The sequence below is a fragment of the Muntiacus reevesi genome, chromosome X (genome assembly GCF_963930625.1).
Source record: "Muntiacus reevesi chromosome X, mMunRee1.1, whole genome shotgun sequence".
NCBI classification, from domain to species: Eukaryota; Metazoa; Chordata; class Mammalia; order Artiodactyla; family Cervidae; genus Muntiacus; species Muntiacus reevesi.
The window spans coordinates 36,333,562-36,350,593 of NC_089271.1; the positions used below are offsets into that span (position 1 = coordinate 36,333,562).

The 17,032-nt window shown below is 41.8% G+C and overlaps 1 protein-coding gene across 1 annotated transcript in view; it reads left to right on the forward strand.

Annotated features, from left to right (window-relative positions):
* Positions 1-17,032, forward strand: part of LANCL3 (LanC like family member 3) — a 110,382-nt gene that overhangs the window by 55,163 nt on the left and 38,187 nt on the right. The window lies entirely within an intron of this gene.

Below are 17,032 nucleotides of genomic sequence, written 5' to 3' on the forward strand. Positions count from 1 at the left end.
GACCAGACTGAAAAACAATACCAGGCCCTGCTCCTTTAACCCCTGCCACACCCAAGGTTCCCTGGGGCCCCCTCCTTGCTGGAGGCTGTGAGACACAATTAGCAACATCCCCCATCTGGCCTCAAACAGGAACTTCACAGGTATATAGGGCAAAGAGATTGGGTTTTTTGGGGTTTTTCCATAGCATCTTATGAAAACTCCAAGTGAACTTTTTGGCCAACCCAATATAATGATCCAGCCTGGGTCCATGTGCTGTGTTTTCGTGGCAGCGGGCTTTGAAAATGCCACATGGGGCCCCGCACCTCTTAATCCTATTCCTGACCCTGAATCACTAAAACAGGAGTGGAGGAGAGCCTCGTGAGAAGTGGTCTGCATCTTCACATCCTACCCTTACCACCCTGTACTAGATGCCCAGCGCTGTTGTCACAAAATACCATGAACTTGATGACTTAACAACTGAAATGTATTGCCTCCCCATTCTGGAGGTCAGATATCCAAGACCAAAGTGGGGGCCAGATTGGTTCCTTCTGGGGGTGAGAAGCAGAGTCTGTCCCGGGCCTCTGCTTTAGTGTTTGGTGCTTCGCTGGCAGTCGTTGGCGTCCCTTGGCTTGTAGATCTCTGCCTTCATCTTCATGTGGTGTGTTCCTTCTATGCCTTCACATTGTCTTCCCTGTGTGCATGTCCATGTGCGAATTTCCACTTTTTAAAGAAAAAAATTTATCAGAGCATAGTTTATTTACAGTGTTGTATTAGTTTCCTACGTGCAACATAGTAATTCATTTATACATATACATATATTCATCCTTTTCAGATTCTTTTCCCATATAGGTTATTACAGAATACTGAGTACAGTTCCCTGTGCTATACAGTAGGTCCTTGTTGGTTATCTATTTTATATATAGTAGTGTGTGTATGTTAATCCCCAACTTCTAATTTACCGCCCCCCCCCCACATTCCCCCTTTGGTAGCCATAAATCTGTTTTCTAACTCTGTGAGTCTGTTTCAGTTTTGTAAATAAGTTTATTTATATCATTTTTTAAAACATATTCCATATATGAATGATGTCATATGATATTTGTCTTTGACTTACTTTGTTTATTACTGTCATCTCTAGGTATGTCTATGTTGCTGCAGATGGCATTATTTCATTCTTTTTATGGCTGAGTAGTATTCCATTGTATATATGTACCATATCTTCTTTATCCATTCACCTTTCGGGACATGTACATTGTTTCCATGTCTTGGCTTTTGTGACTAGTGCTGCAGTGACAAGTTTCCACTTTTTATAAAAACACAGTCAAATGAGATTCAGGCCCACCATAATGACCTCAGCTTAATCATCAATTTCTAAATAAGGTAATATCCATAGATACTGGAGGTTAGGACCTCAACCTCTCTTCTTTGGAGCAGTGTCACTTAGTCCATAACACATCCCACATTGCAAACCTCCATTTCCCTTTCTCTGGGGCCTACTCCTCCCACTCTTGATCCCAGTGGCCAGTCTAGTCACCTAACTCTTATACCAGTGGAATTTAGCAGAGGAAGATGGGTGACTTCAAGGAATATTTTACCCTCACTGTTCTGCTTGAAGAGATAATTGTGTAGAATGTGAGAAGAAACTCTGGACTAAATTATATACCTATGTTGAATCTTGTGCATGGGATCCTAAGTTTGAATAGAAAAGAATGGAATCAAAAGACTGGATAATAATTATTATAATTTTACCACTATTATCATTTATATAACATTTTCACACAGAGCCTCATCTGGAAGCACAATCATTTTTTTTTTTTTTGCCAGTAATGAAGATCCTTTGTTCCCATCCCCTTTAACCTCATAATAAATTCTCCTTGAGGATGTTTTCTGGCAGGATTGTCTGCAGAAAACCCTGTATTTAAAGATGTAACCGGATCTTCCTAAATTTAGCAGAGTTCATGCCACACTGAGCCGAAACCCAAGTAAGGGAAGATGGAGAGATAGTAAATGAGACACTGAAGAAATATAAAATGGAATTTATAGAAAAATCTCTCTCTCTTTTTTGATCAGGGCACTGACAAAGGTGGGGTCAGAATTTGGTTGAGCCAGTTCCTTTTAGATTATATGGTTCTAATTTGGCGATCTACTTTCTTTTTAAAGTTGGAAACTTGCTCATGAAACACTAATTACCAGTGACAAAATCTGCCCTTGATCAAGGAAGCAAAAAGGTGAAGTTACAACACTGGCTGTGGTCTCTCAACTTTCTTACATTCAGCTATGTTGTCAAATGTTAAGATTGTTTCCTCTTATGCAGTGGATATTTCCTCTTGCCCCATTTTCCCTGGAAATGTAAAACAGCTGCACAGAGCCTCCATTCAACCCTCCCTGTATGCAGAGATTCTTATTTGTGTCATCACGTCTTCTCTCTCCGTTATCCTGGTTCATCAACAGGCTCCATTCATTTCTCTTCTTCAGAGTACAAGAAGCCCAACACCAAGCTTACACTGTCATGTCTACCAAAAACGCTTTTCCCTCTGAATTTTATGGCAAAATATATCCTTTATTCCTTGGATACTTAGCAAAGGAGAGAGTTGTGGAGCACATCCAGGAGAGCATAAAATGGGGAATCCTGAGGTAATACAGCTTGGCTTCCTCATCTCTCCCTGTAGCCCCCCCTAGTCGTCCATGCCTCAGATGGGGTTTTCTGGTACTCTACTTTTCTAAGACCCAGTTAACTTCTAGGATGAAATGTAGAGTGTGGGAGTCTCCAGAGAAAGAAGGCCCATGGTGAAATAACACTTGACTCTTGAGGTCTCAGACAGGGAAGACCACTACAACCAACAAGGTACGCTTGGAGGTCTGGGTAACACTTGGCCTGCTAATGGATGAAACCCCTCCTAAAGAATGGAAAGGAAACAATATTCAGACCTGTCATGGATTCGGTGAATTTCATCTACCCAGTTTCTCTCAGGTCTGGGGAAGCAGGGACCAGCTCCAGAGTCTGGTCTTAACGGAAGCTGGGGCCAGTTGCAGAGAAATTCCAGGGACTTAAGTCCAGTGTAGCCTGATTTGGGTACCACCTGAACACAAACTCTTCCCAGTGCATGCAGTTCTTAATCTCGGTTGGCCCCACATCCAAAAGAGATCCCAGCATTCCTCTGGCCATTTTGCATCCCAGTACCACAGGGCACTTGCAAATGGGGCCAAGACTGTAGAACTTACCATGAGACCAGGGCCAAGACTGAGGGGTTCAGCTATATTCCTCAACACCTTCGGAGCCTTGATAGCAACTGTCGAAAATTGACAAATGAGATCTTGTCTCCAGTACAATTATTTGGATCCTTGGCAGTTCTTTACCATTGAATCCCACATGCGGGGCTTAAAGGAGTGTTCACGCCATCACATGAATTCTCCTAGTGCACTCCTGGAATGACCTAAAGGGCTGGTGAAGTGGCGCCAATACTTACCTTACAACTCAACACTGATCCCCACAGACCACATTGTAGTTTCTGTCACATCAATAGCTCCCCAGTCTCATTTAAATCCAAACAAGGGGGCTTCCCTGGTGGCTCAGTGGTAAGGAATCCGCCTAACTGTGCAGGAGACACGGGTTCAATCACTGACCCCGGAAGATCCCACATGCCGTGGAGCAACTAGGCCCGTGCCCCACCAATATTGAGCCTGTACTCTAGAGTCAGGGAGCCGTAATTACTGAAGCCCTTGTGCCCTAGAGTCTGTGCTCTGCAGTAAGAGAAGCCCCTGCTCGCCCAAACTAGAGAAAAGCCCAAGCAGCAATGAAGACCCAGCACAGCCAAAAAGAAATACATACATTTAAAATAAATAAATTAATGTGTTTCACTTGTTCTTTAAAAAAAAACCCAAACAAAGAAAATCTTAATACAGGATTTCACTGTTTCTATATTGGATCAGTCTGCCTTTGGATATCTCAGTAACAAACACCTTTCTCCTTTTCAGCCCATTATTTTGCTCCCAAGGCAGTGTCTGCAGCTCCAGCGGGTACTACAGTATTTGTGTAACCCTGCCCCTTTTGTCCAGTTATACATACTTCGAGGTCACACACTGTCCTTGAGTAGTTTCTCAGACTCTACATGGAGCTTGACACAGCATTTACCGAACATGTGGGATACTGTTGCTTGACATCTAAAATTCAAGATGTTTGGTTGATTCTGAAGATGAATTATGTTGTCTTTCTCTAACTGTAGGCCTTAAGTTCCAGAAAACCCAGAGGTTAAAGGAAATCCTAGTTCAGGGTCATCCTTACAGAAGAAGTAAGGGTGGTGGATCAACAACAACCCATTACAGATATTTTTGCGTTAAAAGCAGCATTGTAAATAGAATACCAATAACATCTTACCACCTTTAATTAGCATTTGGTGATTTTTCCCCTATTTTCCTCAGCTCGCATGAGAATTATGCTCTCTCCAATTGTAATAAAATTATGTGCTTTGTTGCAGAAGATATTCATGTATGAAAAGCCACTTTTGGCCTGTGTCTCATCCTACTTCCAGCATTTCAGTCCTTCTGATTTTAGGACTCCGAAATGGTTGACCTTGAACTTCAAGTGGTCCACCTTAGGAAACTTCTGTATCCTAGGGTTGTGGAGGCACTTGGAAGCTTGAGATGGAATAAGCCATGTTGGGGTGGCTCAGCTCCTGCCTGAACTCCCCTTCACTACCAGGAATCCCCTCGGCCCCACCTTCACAGCCCAAGGCAGAGCACCTGCCATTAGCTTCTCTCACACACATGTCTCTCCAGTGCAAGTTTCTGGTTCTGAGGTCTAGGTTGATCTCCTCTTCCTTTGTCTTTCTGAGGACATCATTGCAAGAACCCCTATTTTACCTCCTAATTCTCAGCTCCTTCTTTATTCTAAGACCACCTCCCCCACACAGGATAGACCTCTCACATGGCATCTCACCAGTTCTTAGGGTGGTGAAAAGATGTCAGAATTGTATGTACATGAGAGGGAAACTCAAGTTGTAGAAACCTGTGTACTCATCACAGAGAGATTCCAGTGTTTCCAAGTCCATACTTTAACCATTTTATTGGGTGGGCCTAAAGGTTCTTTTGGATTTTTCAGTACAATGTTACGGAAAAGCGCGAAAGAATTTTTTGGCCAACCTAATACAAGCCATAGTTTATAGACCTTGTCTGTCCTTAGATCTCTTCCCTTCTCCAGAATGGGTATCCCCATTGCCTCCCTCGTATTCCCCAGAGTCATGATATTATTGCTGCTGCTGCTAAGTCGCTTCAGTCATGTCCGACTCTGTGCGACCCCATAGATGGTAGCCCACCAGGCTCCTCCATCCCTGGGATTCTCCAGGCAAGAATACTGGAGTGGGTTGCCTTTTCCTTCTCCAATATGATATAATTGCAGGTAGTGTAAAAAGCTTTGTCAAATATTTCCTTCGCAAACTCTAACCCACTCTTGGAGATTCGTACTACACTGAGGAATTCTACATTGGGGGAATAAAACCCACTTTTTTTAAACTTAACACTTCTCAGATATTTAACCACAAGGACCAGGACTGTGCCTCTCCCCCCCAATAGATCATCTGAATTTTGCAAACACTAGGGTAACATGAGTTGCAGATTTCCACATGGTTTCCAAGCCTGCTGCAAACTTGACTGAGCTTCGCTTATCAGCCTGAACATTCTGTCTCATCTTCACAACATGTGGTCTGTGCCACCAGGGGCCATTTTCACCATTTGCTGGTAATCCACCTCTAGGCCTTTGTTCATGGCTTTTACCTACCTGAATATCCTTGCCCTTAGGCACAACCTATGTTCCAAATCCTCTGTGAAGCCTTCTCCAGCTTCTCCAACTGCCAACACACTTTTGCTAATGTACTTTGTCTCTGGTCCTACACCAGTTAAGGCCTGATTCTGACCCTACCACAAACCTGTACATTCTCATTAGGCATGACCATAACATGTCCAACTGCGCTGTTTCTCCTTTGCTTCTTTTGAGAATATGAAAAAAAAATGCACTTACCACCTCTTCATTGACTGATGGGTAGCCAGATACCATAGAAGTGGCACCTTTTGATCTTCACTTTTGGGGGCATTGAGTGTGGTTTTCTTAACCATGTAGAGTTCAGTTCTTCCTGAGAACATAGCTACCCTGCCTTTATCCCCATGAAAGTCCAGCACACTTATTTGTACTTTTATTTTAAGGAAGGAGAGAATGACTGTTATGGGGTTCCCCTCCCCCCCAATTTAACAGAAGTGATGGCTTAGAAGTTTCATAATGGCTCAGTGCCTAAGAAACACTTTGATTCTCCTGGACCAGTCGTGCCATTGTGGCAACTTATGGGTGCTGGCCCTTCCTCCTCTCTGCAGTAGAAGATGAGCCGTGAAGATAATGCAGACATTATCTTTCCTGTGTCCTCAGAGTTATGTAAATAACCCTACCTTCCTTACTGACGGAAAAACTGTCATTAGTTTGCTTTTTCAGGTCACTCTGTGTCTACTGAATGAAATTCAATAGTCCTTGGAAATTCAACCTTCTGCAGTTTAATCACTAGATCATTGTTTTAAAAAAACCAAATGTTATCATTTTAAATGCATCGATTTTTTTTCTGGAGTAATAGAAAGGCAGTTAGGTTTTATTTTTGTTTTTTCTTTACACCTTTAGGGGCTGTTCAGTTTTTGTTTTTATTAACTGGATTTTCATTTTTAAAAGTATGGCATGTGCATGGTAACACACACACACATCCAAGTGTACAAAGTATATACGTTGGGCCCTCTGTATCCACAGATTTCGAATCCACAGCTTTGCACATCTGTTAGTTGAATTGTGTGTGTGTGTGTGTGTGTGTGTGTGTGTGTGCATACACACACGCTGTGCTCAGTCACTAAGTCATGTCTGATCCTTGTGTGTGTGTGTGTGTGTGTGTGTGTGTGTGTGTGTGCATACACACACGCTGTGCTCAGTCACTAAGTCATGTCTGATTCTTTTGCAACCCTATGGACTGTAGCCTGCTAGGCTCCTCTGTCCATGGGATTCTCCAGGCAAGAATACTGGAGTGGGTTACCATTTCCTTCTCCTAGGATCTTCCCAACCCAGGGATCAAACCTCTGTCTCCTGTGTCTCCTACACTGGCAGGTGGATTCTTTACCACTGCAACCACCTGGTAAGCCCATTGGTTGAATCAGGGGATGGGAAACCCACGGTTACAGATGGCTGACTGTATTTATTTTACTACACTCTCTTATATAAGGGTCTTGAGCATCCAAGGATTTTGGTGTCTTGAGAGGGTCCTGGAACTAATTCCCTGCAGATACTGAGGGACAGCTACATAAAAGAAGAAGTAAGTCTTCCTCTCATCTTAGGTTCCCAATCGCCAGCTATCCCCATAGGTGAACAATCTTACCTGTTCCCTGTATATCTTACCAGGGATATTTTTACATCTCCACCACACACATGTTTGTCAGTAGAACATGCCACAAACACTATTATACACTATTTTTTTAAATACAACCAGACATATTGGAGAATTTTCCGTATCAGCTCATATAGATATACTTTATACCTTTCATTACTGAGTATTTCATTGCATGGGTGGTACCACACTTCATTTAACTAGTACTCTCATAACAGCCATTGCTTCTAGTCTTTTGCCACTGTATATAATGCAGTAGTGCATATATGTATGCATATCTTTGTACACTTGGGAACAAATGTTTGTTGAAATTAATAAGACAATTTTTGATCAGTGTTGGAAAATTCCTTTCCAAGAGACAGCAGCTATTTACCTCCCCGCTTAATAGTATATGAGCTTTTTTCCACAAAAGTTTTGTGTGCTACAAATTTTACTTACCCATTTCTGCCCCTCTGCTAAATTAAACATGGTATCTAATTTTAAATTGCTTCTCTCTAATTATGTGTGACGATGATCATTGCATAAGTTTTTGCATCTCATTATATGCAGATTCCTTGCTCATGTCCTTTTCTTTTTTCCTCTAAATTGTTTCTCTGATTGTTTTGTGAAATTTTAAATGTTAATATCATCCATCACATCTTACCAACATATGTAACATCACTTCTAACATGTTTTCTTCTACAACTTTTATGACTACTTTTAAAATACTGTTTAAATATTTTATCCATTGGAAGATTATTTTATTATACTAAATAAATTTAAGTTCCATGGGAATAGAGGCCAAGTTTTTAATTAGTTGTTGCATACCTAGTATCTGACACATTTTTTTTGTACCAATTGTGGCCAGAATATAATGGGTAGCACATTTCTGGCATTTTCTTTGCTCTTTTAAATAACTTTCTCTCAAAAGATTCTCTGACCTGAATTTTGGGAGGGATAAGCCATACCACACTACATATTTTACTGAAATATCAGCAGTTGGGCAGTAGTAGTGGAGGTGATGGTGATGGTTAAGGAATCAACCTCCACCCTGGCCTCCATTGCTTCCTCCTCATGATGGGCCTTGGGTAGCCCTCAAAAGTGCATCATCCCACATTCAGAACCTTCCCAACGCTCCCATGTGAGTTTTGGTCATCTTTCAACTGCCTCTGAGTGGAAGAAAACCCATAGAACTGTATACCAGTCAAACTGAGGGCAGTGGGGAAAGGGGGATGTTCTAGAAGATTCTTTGGAATGCTCTTTGACTAAGGTAGCTACATGCAGTGTCATGTGAAGACACCCCTGAGTGGTTACACATCTAAAACTGATAGCCAGATGGAGCTGAGTGAGCTTCAAAACACTGTTACCATTTTAAAATTTCTTACAAACACCCCTAAATCTCAGTGGCTTACAGCAACAAATATTTATGTTCCCTCACTCCTGGGGAAGCTCTGTGTGGGTTCAGGTTGACTCGATGTGTGTTCTCATTCTCCTTGGGCCATCATTTACCTGGAGGGTATTTTTCTCATGGCAAGTGCCAAAGAATGGGCCAAATCATGTTACCATATTGAGCTCACTGTGGTCAAGTTGAAGGAACTTCCAAGTAGCTTCTGCCTACCTCTGACAGAACACATTATAGGGAACTGGTAAAGATAATGGACATTGGATCCTGAAAATGCTGGGACAGCAGACACTGTTGAATGTCTGCTCAAAAACATTTATCTCCTCTTCCTTCTATGCTTATGGACACTGCTGCTGCTGCTAAGTCCCTTTAGTCATGTCCGACTCTGTGCAACCCCATAGACGGCAGCCCACCAGACTCTGCCATCACTGGGATTTTCCAGGCAAGAGTACTGGGGTGGGTTGCCATTGCCTTCTCTGACTGATGGACACTAGTTCCCATAATAGGGACTTATCATGCCAGATGCTTTTCTAGCCTCTCTTGCAGCTATAGGTAGCCATGTTACGCAGTTTTGGCCAGTCAGACATCAGGAGAACCCTGCTGGATGCCCCTGGGAATTTATTTTCCTATTTGAATCATCCACTTAATTCCTCATCTCCCCGGTATTCCCATCTTCTAGTCGGGGCTAAATATATTTCACAGAGTTGTTGTATTAGTCAGATTTACTTTGTGAGAGACAATCCCACATCTCGGTAACTTACAATAAATAACATATATTGATTTTTCTTGCTAATGATCTGCAGGTTTTCTGGAGGGTGTGGGGTGGCTCTGCTTCAGGCCATGGGTAGGATTTAGCCCCACTTCCTGTGTTTCAGAACATGACAAACTATGCAAGCATATTTAAAGCTTCTGCTTATGTCATTAGCACTTCTTTGACCAAACTAGTTCACATGGCCAAGACCATCAATAAATAAGGCAGCAAAATATGCTCTGCCCATGGTCGGAAGTACTGCAGTTACATGGCAAAGGTGTGGATGTATAATTCTCTATGAGTAGAATGAAGATTTAGAATAAGAACGCAACCTCTTGCACTTCCTAGATGTGTGAGCATTAACAAATCACTAGCTTCTTAAAATCTTAGTTTCTTCATTTTCAAGATAGCACTGAGCTCTTTTCTCTGGATGCATTTGAAGGTTAAACATGAACTGTGAAGCATAGGTGGCCCTTGAGGAAAGTTAGCCCTCCACCCCCACAGCCAAATTCTGATTGTTTACTAAGTGAGTTCCTCCCTGAAGTCAGGTATGGCTCATGATTTACCGTTGGCTTCCCCCTGAGGTTGATGAGCGGCTAACAGGGAGGCTTCCCTAAGGGAGGAGGCACTATTCACTAAGCATACATTTTCTGAGCACCTGATCATTTCAAGGTCATTGTCATGCTTTCATGCTTCAATAAACTGTCACTGTTTTTTTCTTTTTTTGGCAAGTGATCCTTAATTCACTCTGACAAGATCGAAGGAACACTGGTATTTTAGGGTTGCTTTTTGGCTGTTTCATAGGCTCCCTCTGCTGGAGTAAAATGTCCTGTTTGGTCCTCTAGATTGGAACATCCTTTCCCTTTAATTGAAAGCAAATATAATCAACAATTTGCTGCATGGCTAGACTGGCTTTTCACATAGTGTTTCTCCTGCCACGTCCTCAATTTACCTTCCACAGAGCTGTAATACCCAACTGACATTCTTGCCTTTTCAAAACAGAGCCTTGCAAAAGAGACTGACTTGAAAGAATTTGCCAGACTTGTGAATTGTTAATAATAAGCAGGCTCTTGTTTCCTGTGAGTAATGCCCTTGCTACTTCCATTCTAACCTTCTCAGTTTGAGAACATCTGGGAGTATTATGGGAAGACTGTGACAAGCCTATTTAGAGGTGCTTGCTGAAAGGAAATTAGCCTGAGTCACCAGGTCTGTTATGTTATGGATGTGGTGGTATAGTCCCTAAGTCATGTCTGACTCTTGCAACCCCAAGGACTGTGGCCTGCCAGGGTCTTCTGTCCATAGGATTCTCCTGGCAAGAGTACTGGAGTGGGTTGCCATTTCCTTCTCCAGGGGATCTTCCTGACCCAGGAATTGAACCTTGCAGGCAGATTGTTTACCAACTGAGCTATGAGGCAAGCCCTCGTATTATTGTTGTTATGAAGGTAGACTATAATTGTGTGTAGAAAAAGTGAGGATTGCTCTAAAGTCAACACTTCCCCTGCCAGGAGGAGCCACCCTTTTTCAGGACACACAGTTTTTCAGGACCATCAGCACAAGTGAACAATGAATTGAATTCATGTGAAGTCTTGTGTTGATGTTGTTTAGTTTGCCAAGTCGTGTCCAATTCTTAACAACCCTATGGACTGTAGCCTGCCGGTTCCTCTGTCCATGGGATTCTCCAGGCAAGAATACTGGAGTGGGTATTTGCTTGCCATTTCCTTCTTCAGGGGATCTTCCTGACCCAGGGATCGAACCAGCATCTCCCACTTTGGCAGGCAAATTTTTTACCACTAAGCCATCTGGGAAGTACCATTGTTCACTACTTCCCATTTATGGAGTTCCACTTTATTCCTGGCTTTGCAGTGTGCTAGATATGTCATCTTTTCCTTTTTCACCTATCTTTTAGGAGTAACTTTTGGGATTTAAATGACTTAGGAGAGTATTCAGTGACTTCTGAATCAATAGGCTCGTAGGAGCTCCTGGGCGATGGTATTTAGAGGAGAGGGGAATGTCACAGTAATGGCAACTCCAAGGTACGTGTGGAAGTGTCAGCACCTCCATTTCTGCCACAGCCCAAAACCGTATTCTCTGACAGTTCTAGAACACCAAGTACTGTTAGAACCAGCACCACTGGCATCACCTGTGGATTCATTAGAAATGCAAAACTTCAGTCCTCACTCCAGACTCTGCACATCCACAAGATCCACAGGGCATCCGATATTAAAATGTGAGAAGCACTGGTCTGGGGTAATGGGAACTCTCAGTGTAATGCCACGCCTGAGGCATGTGAGAGAATACGGGCACCTCAGGAGCTGCCAAAGCCAGAAACACCTTCCTCCTGCCCTCCTCTGAGGTCTGTGACTAACACCCCCAGAGCTGGTGGACTGACTCCACCCATCAGCTTTATAAAGCCAGGCAGTGAACCTGTAACCCTGCCCTGCAATCAGTATTTACGATCCTTGTTGACTGGCGCTTTGACCTCAGTGTGACTTCCGGGATCTACCTGTCTGCTCTCCACCCACTCAGCTGACTCTTTGACTCCTGGAGTCTATTTAATAGCTGGTCTGCTTTGGCCCAAACTCCTAAGTTCTGGCGCTTTCCAACTGGGATATAGCCAGGCGTTCAGTGATGTCACCTTACTGTGGAGACGGTGTTAAAAGAACCTGGGGGATCTTCAGCAACTCAAGCTGTAAATTAGTCATAACTTTAAAAAGTCTGGATGATAGAAATTCAAGTTGAAGTAGCTTAACTTTAAAAGGGGGAAGGTGAGCACCTGTATGGATCAAATATGGCATCACTTCTGGGAGTTTTCTGCCCAAATGCATAATTCGAATCTGATCGTGAGGAACATTGTACATATCCAAATGGAGGGGCATCCTATGAAATAAATTGTCCATATTTTTCCAAAATGTGAAAGACAAAGGCTGAGAATCTGTTACAGATTAATGAAGTCTAAAGGGCATGACAACTAAGTCCAAAGTGTGACTCTGAATTGGATCCTGTAACAGAAAACACACATATATGTATTTATGTATGTATATGTGTGTGTGTGTGTGTGTGAATATGTATATATACATGTGGTTGTTGTTTAGTCATTCAGTTGTATCCATCTTTTTGCGACCCCATGGACTGTAGCCCGCCAGGCTCCTCTGTCCATGGAATTTTCCAGGTAATAATACTGGAGTGGGTTGCCATTTCCTTCTCCAGGAGATCTTCCCAACTCAGAGATCAAACCCGCATCTCCTGCATTGGCAGGCAGATTCTTTACTGCTAAGCCACCAGGGAAGTCCAGATAGAAAGATAGATAGATAGAGATATATAGATATATCTTTCAGGGGCATTATTGGGACTATTGGGAAATTGTAAATATAGACTATAGATTACATAATAATACTGCATCAATATTAAAATTCCTGATTTTTATAGTTACACTGTAGTTAGGTAAGAGAATGTCCTTGTTTATAAGAAATATACACTGAAGTATTTTAGGGTAAGGGTTTCCCTGGTGGCTCAGTGGTAAAGAATCTACCTGCCAATTCAGGAAACATGGGTTCGATCCCTGGGTAGGGAAGAGTCAGACACGAATTAGCAACTAAACAACAACAATTTTTGGGTAAAGGAGCATCATGTCTGCAACTTACTCTAAAATTCTCCCTTCGAAAATAAGCAATGGTAAAGCAAATGTTAACAAAATGTTAACAAAAGATGACTATGGGTAAATGGTATATGGGAAATTTTGTACCACTCTTAAAGTCCTTTGGAATTCTATACTAATCATTTACAAATATAAAAAATTGAAAGTGGGTTACATTAACAGAATACTTGGGAACTTTACAGAATAAAGTGAAGAAATGTCAGACTCAGGGTAGTCTGGGGATCTTGGGAACATGAAACGAAGACTTGAAACCACCAGAGCAAACTCTGACCTCAGTAAACTTCTTTAACGGAGTGATAGAATTTAGAGCAAGAAAGGGCTTTTAAGGTTCTTTAATATCTCCATTTCATGGATGAAGAAACTGAGATCCACACAGCAAAAGTAATTTGCCCAGGGAATCACAGATAATTATTTCAGTTTCCATCTGTAGACTTGGAGGATTCTTCCTCATATTGGTTTATAAATGGATCCCCAACATTCGTTCTTTTCCTTACACTTTGAAGTTAGGATATGAGTTGAAGTAAGAACAAGACTAACATGTAAGTATTCAAAAATAACAAGAACCTAGGTTTTATGAACAACTATCTAAACAAGATCTCCCCCCGTTAACATAGTTCTCACCCACTTTGTCATTAAATGTATATATGATAACTACATATTTTAAAAATGTATGTATGATAACTACATATTTAAATGTAAAAAGCAGTGCCATTGTCTTTGAACACGATTTTATCTGTATGTTAAAATCAGCTAGAAAATTAGAATTTCTCCACTTACCACTTCTCCACAGGTACACTCTGTCCTTTTCCATGGCCTTTTTCTCACCTCATAGAATACATCATCTCTCAGTTAAAAGGTAAAACTAATCTACAATATCAATACCGTGCTTGTAGGGATGCCTGGGAGCCACCTAGTCCCACCCATGCCTTTGAAAGTGAGCCTGCCTGTGGTTGGCTATTCCCTCTCCCCTCAACTCCTACACCTGCTTCTGCTAAGGAACAGATTTTAGAAGGGAATAAGATCTATTTGCATATATTGAAATACCTTTGAGATCACTTCTGAAATAGCAGTATAATTAGAGAAAGCAGAGCTCTTTTGATCATGCTTCCTAAAATCCTGTATTGTCTTTTGGTGCCAAAAAGGCATTTGTATAGCACTTGGACCATTAGACTGGGAGCTGATAAACCTGCCCTGACCAATTTCCTCCCTGACAGCTTTTGAGAGAGAATGCAAGCCCTAGCCAAAGGATCCTAGGTGGTGCAGTGCAAAATTGAGTGGCTTAGTGTGTGACGAGAAGCAATGAATTTTTTAAAAAAAGGAATTAAGAGTGCTTTCCATCACCTGTGTTCGAACATGGTCATGAATGACTAACAAATTTTTCAGAGAAGGTGGATTCCTGTAGTTCTGTCTGGTGGCAAACACTGTCTGCTACCTCCCAAATACTGATTTTCCACATTGTCTTTACTAACAGAAGCCTAATCTTGTTTGGCATAGTGATGCTCTCAGATAATTATTTGGTTTTCCAACCTCTCTGTCAGGGTGGCTATATCAAACAGTACTGGCTAATGACATGTCAGTAGAAGTCTGATTGGAGTTTGGGGAACCGTTTTGCTTTAATGAGAAAAACGAGCATGACTGGTGCTGCCCTTCCCCGTTTCTTCCTGCCTTGAATATAAACATGACACCTGGAGCTACAGCAGCCATTTTGTGCCCATGGGCCAACATGAGGGAAGGAAGAGAGAATTGTGACATCCTGGCTCTGACATCACAAGTAAACAATATCAACCAGCTGTCAGCTACTTCCAGACTATTTTTTTTAATGTGTAAAAATAACCTTTTATTGGATTAAGTCACTGGGATGTCAAGTTTTCTAATAGTGAGTGTAGTAGACTTTGGGAGAAGTCTGCTTAGCTTGAAATAACCCTAGTTCTTTATGAAACACTATCCCACTCCCTACCTGGGTGGGTTTTTGCACCCATATTGATGCATTCAGGGTAAATGCACCTGACCAAGGCTGAGCCAATCAGATTCTCTCTCAGGAATTCAACATTAGGTTTCAGTGGTTCTAGGTGATCCTGAAGTATGACTGAAACTGAGGGACATTATAAACCTTGGAAGCTGTTGTGTATTATAGTGTGATGGAGGTGACCTTCAACCATAGAGAAGTCAAGAAAATGGGTCTGTAGAAGGTGACAGAGGCAGAGACCGGTGTCACCAAAAGAGACAACACTGCCCGGGGTCTGGCAACTTTCTGGGTTCAAGTGTGAGTCCTTTTTCATGCTTGGCTGCTCCCAGATCTCTAGTTTCCTTCCAGAGACTGGGCAGCCCTGTGATTGTCAAGGTTGCCTACACAAGGGCACCTGGTCAGAAGGGCAAGGAACGTTAAACCCAGCCTCTGTGTTTTGGTCACAAAGCCTTGGTCTGGCACTGCATCAGTCCAGGTAATTTGCCACTTTATGCAATTCATCTGCCCAGAAGGGAGCCTGCTTTTCTTTTTTTCCTTAAATTTCACACAAGACTAAGAAAGGCCCTTATTCATGCCCTTCTTTACCAACCTAGCACTGTTGGTATCTTCCGTCCAAAGGACATTGATGCTCAGACAAAATGTGTTAACGAACAGCTAGACTGTTCGTTCTATCACTGGATAAGTAAGCTGTTCAATACCTTGATTTATTTTGCTTTGTAAAAGTTGAAGTATAGTTTACATATAGAAAAATGTATAAATCTTAAGTGCATAGTTCGGTGATTTCACTGTCATATATACATTACCCAGTTTAAGGAAAAGAATGTTTCTGTCATCCCCAAAAGTTCCTTTATCCCAGTTAGTACCACTTGCCCTGCCCCACCCCAGGCACACACACACAGAAGATGCTAGAGGTAACCACTCTTTTGACCTCTATCACCATAGTTTGATTTTGCCTCTTCCTGAACTTCAAATAAATGGAATCATCTAGTGTACTCTCTTGTGCCTGGCTCCTTTAGTTTGGTATGTTTGTGAGCTCCATCCCTGTTGTAGGTATCAGTAATTTGTTATCTTTATTATTGAGTAGTATTCCATTGTGCAAGTGTTTCAAATTTATTCATTCTATCAATGGACAATTAAGATATTTCCAGGCCTTATGAATAAAGCTTATGAATAGGAATTAAGGTGCTGTGGACATCCTAACTAGTGGCCCTAGGTACTTCTTTCCCTTGGACACTGATGTACTATAGTAGAAGTCCAAATTCTCCACCTCTCACAGTAAATCTGTATATCTCACATGCATCTATCACCTGGATCAATTTTGTCTGGAGTTCTTTCATCGTGTACTTGGGATACTTTATTTTGTAAGTGCCTCTTCATTACTATTTTAGGTTGGTGCAAAAGTAACTCTAGTTTTTGCATTGTTGAAATTTGCCTTTGATATTGAGAGGGTAACTGGCAGGAAGGCCAGGGGTCTCCAAACAGAGGAAATAGGCTGCAAGTGCCAGACATTTTTATCTCTCTTAAGCAGCCGTAAGAAACAAACTAGAGATATTTTTTTTCCCCTTCTCTATACAAATTTAAAAGGAGGTTTCACTTAAAATGCTGTGTTGCCCTGACACCTGGTTTCACCTGAAGCTAACTATTCTCAAACCTAGAGTTAACCAATACATTTCTTTTTCTTATGGAAATGTTTGTCTTAAGCTATGTTAATGTACCCCAGACTCTGTCTTCAAGTTGGTTCCACCAAATGGCCTAACCTACTTACTCAGATATTGTTCCCCTAACCTATGTAAACGAAACTATTTGTTTGGTAATCTGCCCTTCTACAAGATTCAAGTCAATCATTTTATGGCCGGGGATGAATTATCTGGTGCCATTCTAAATTCTAAGACATTCCTTT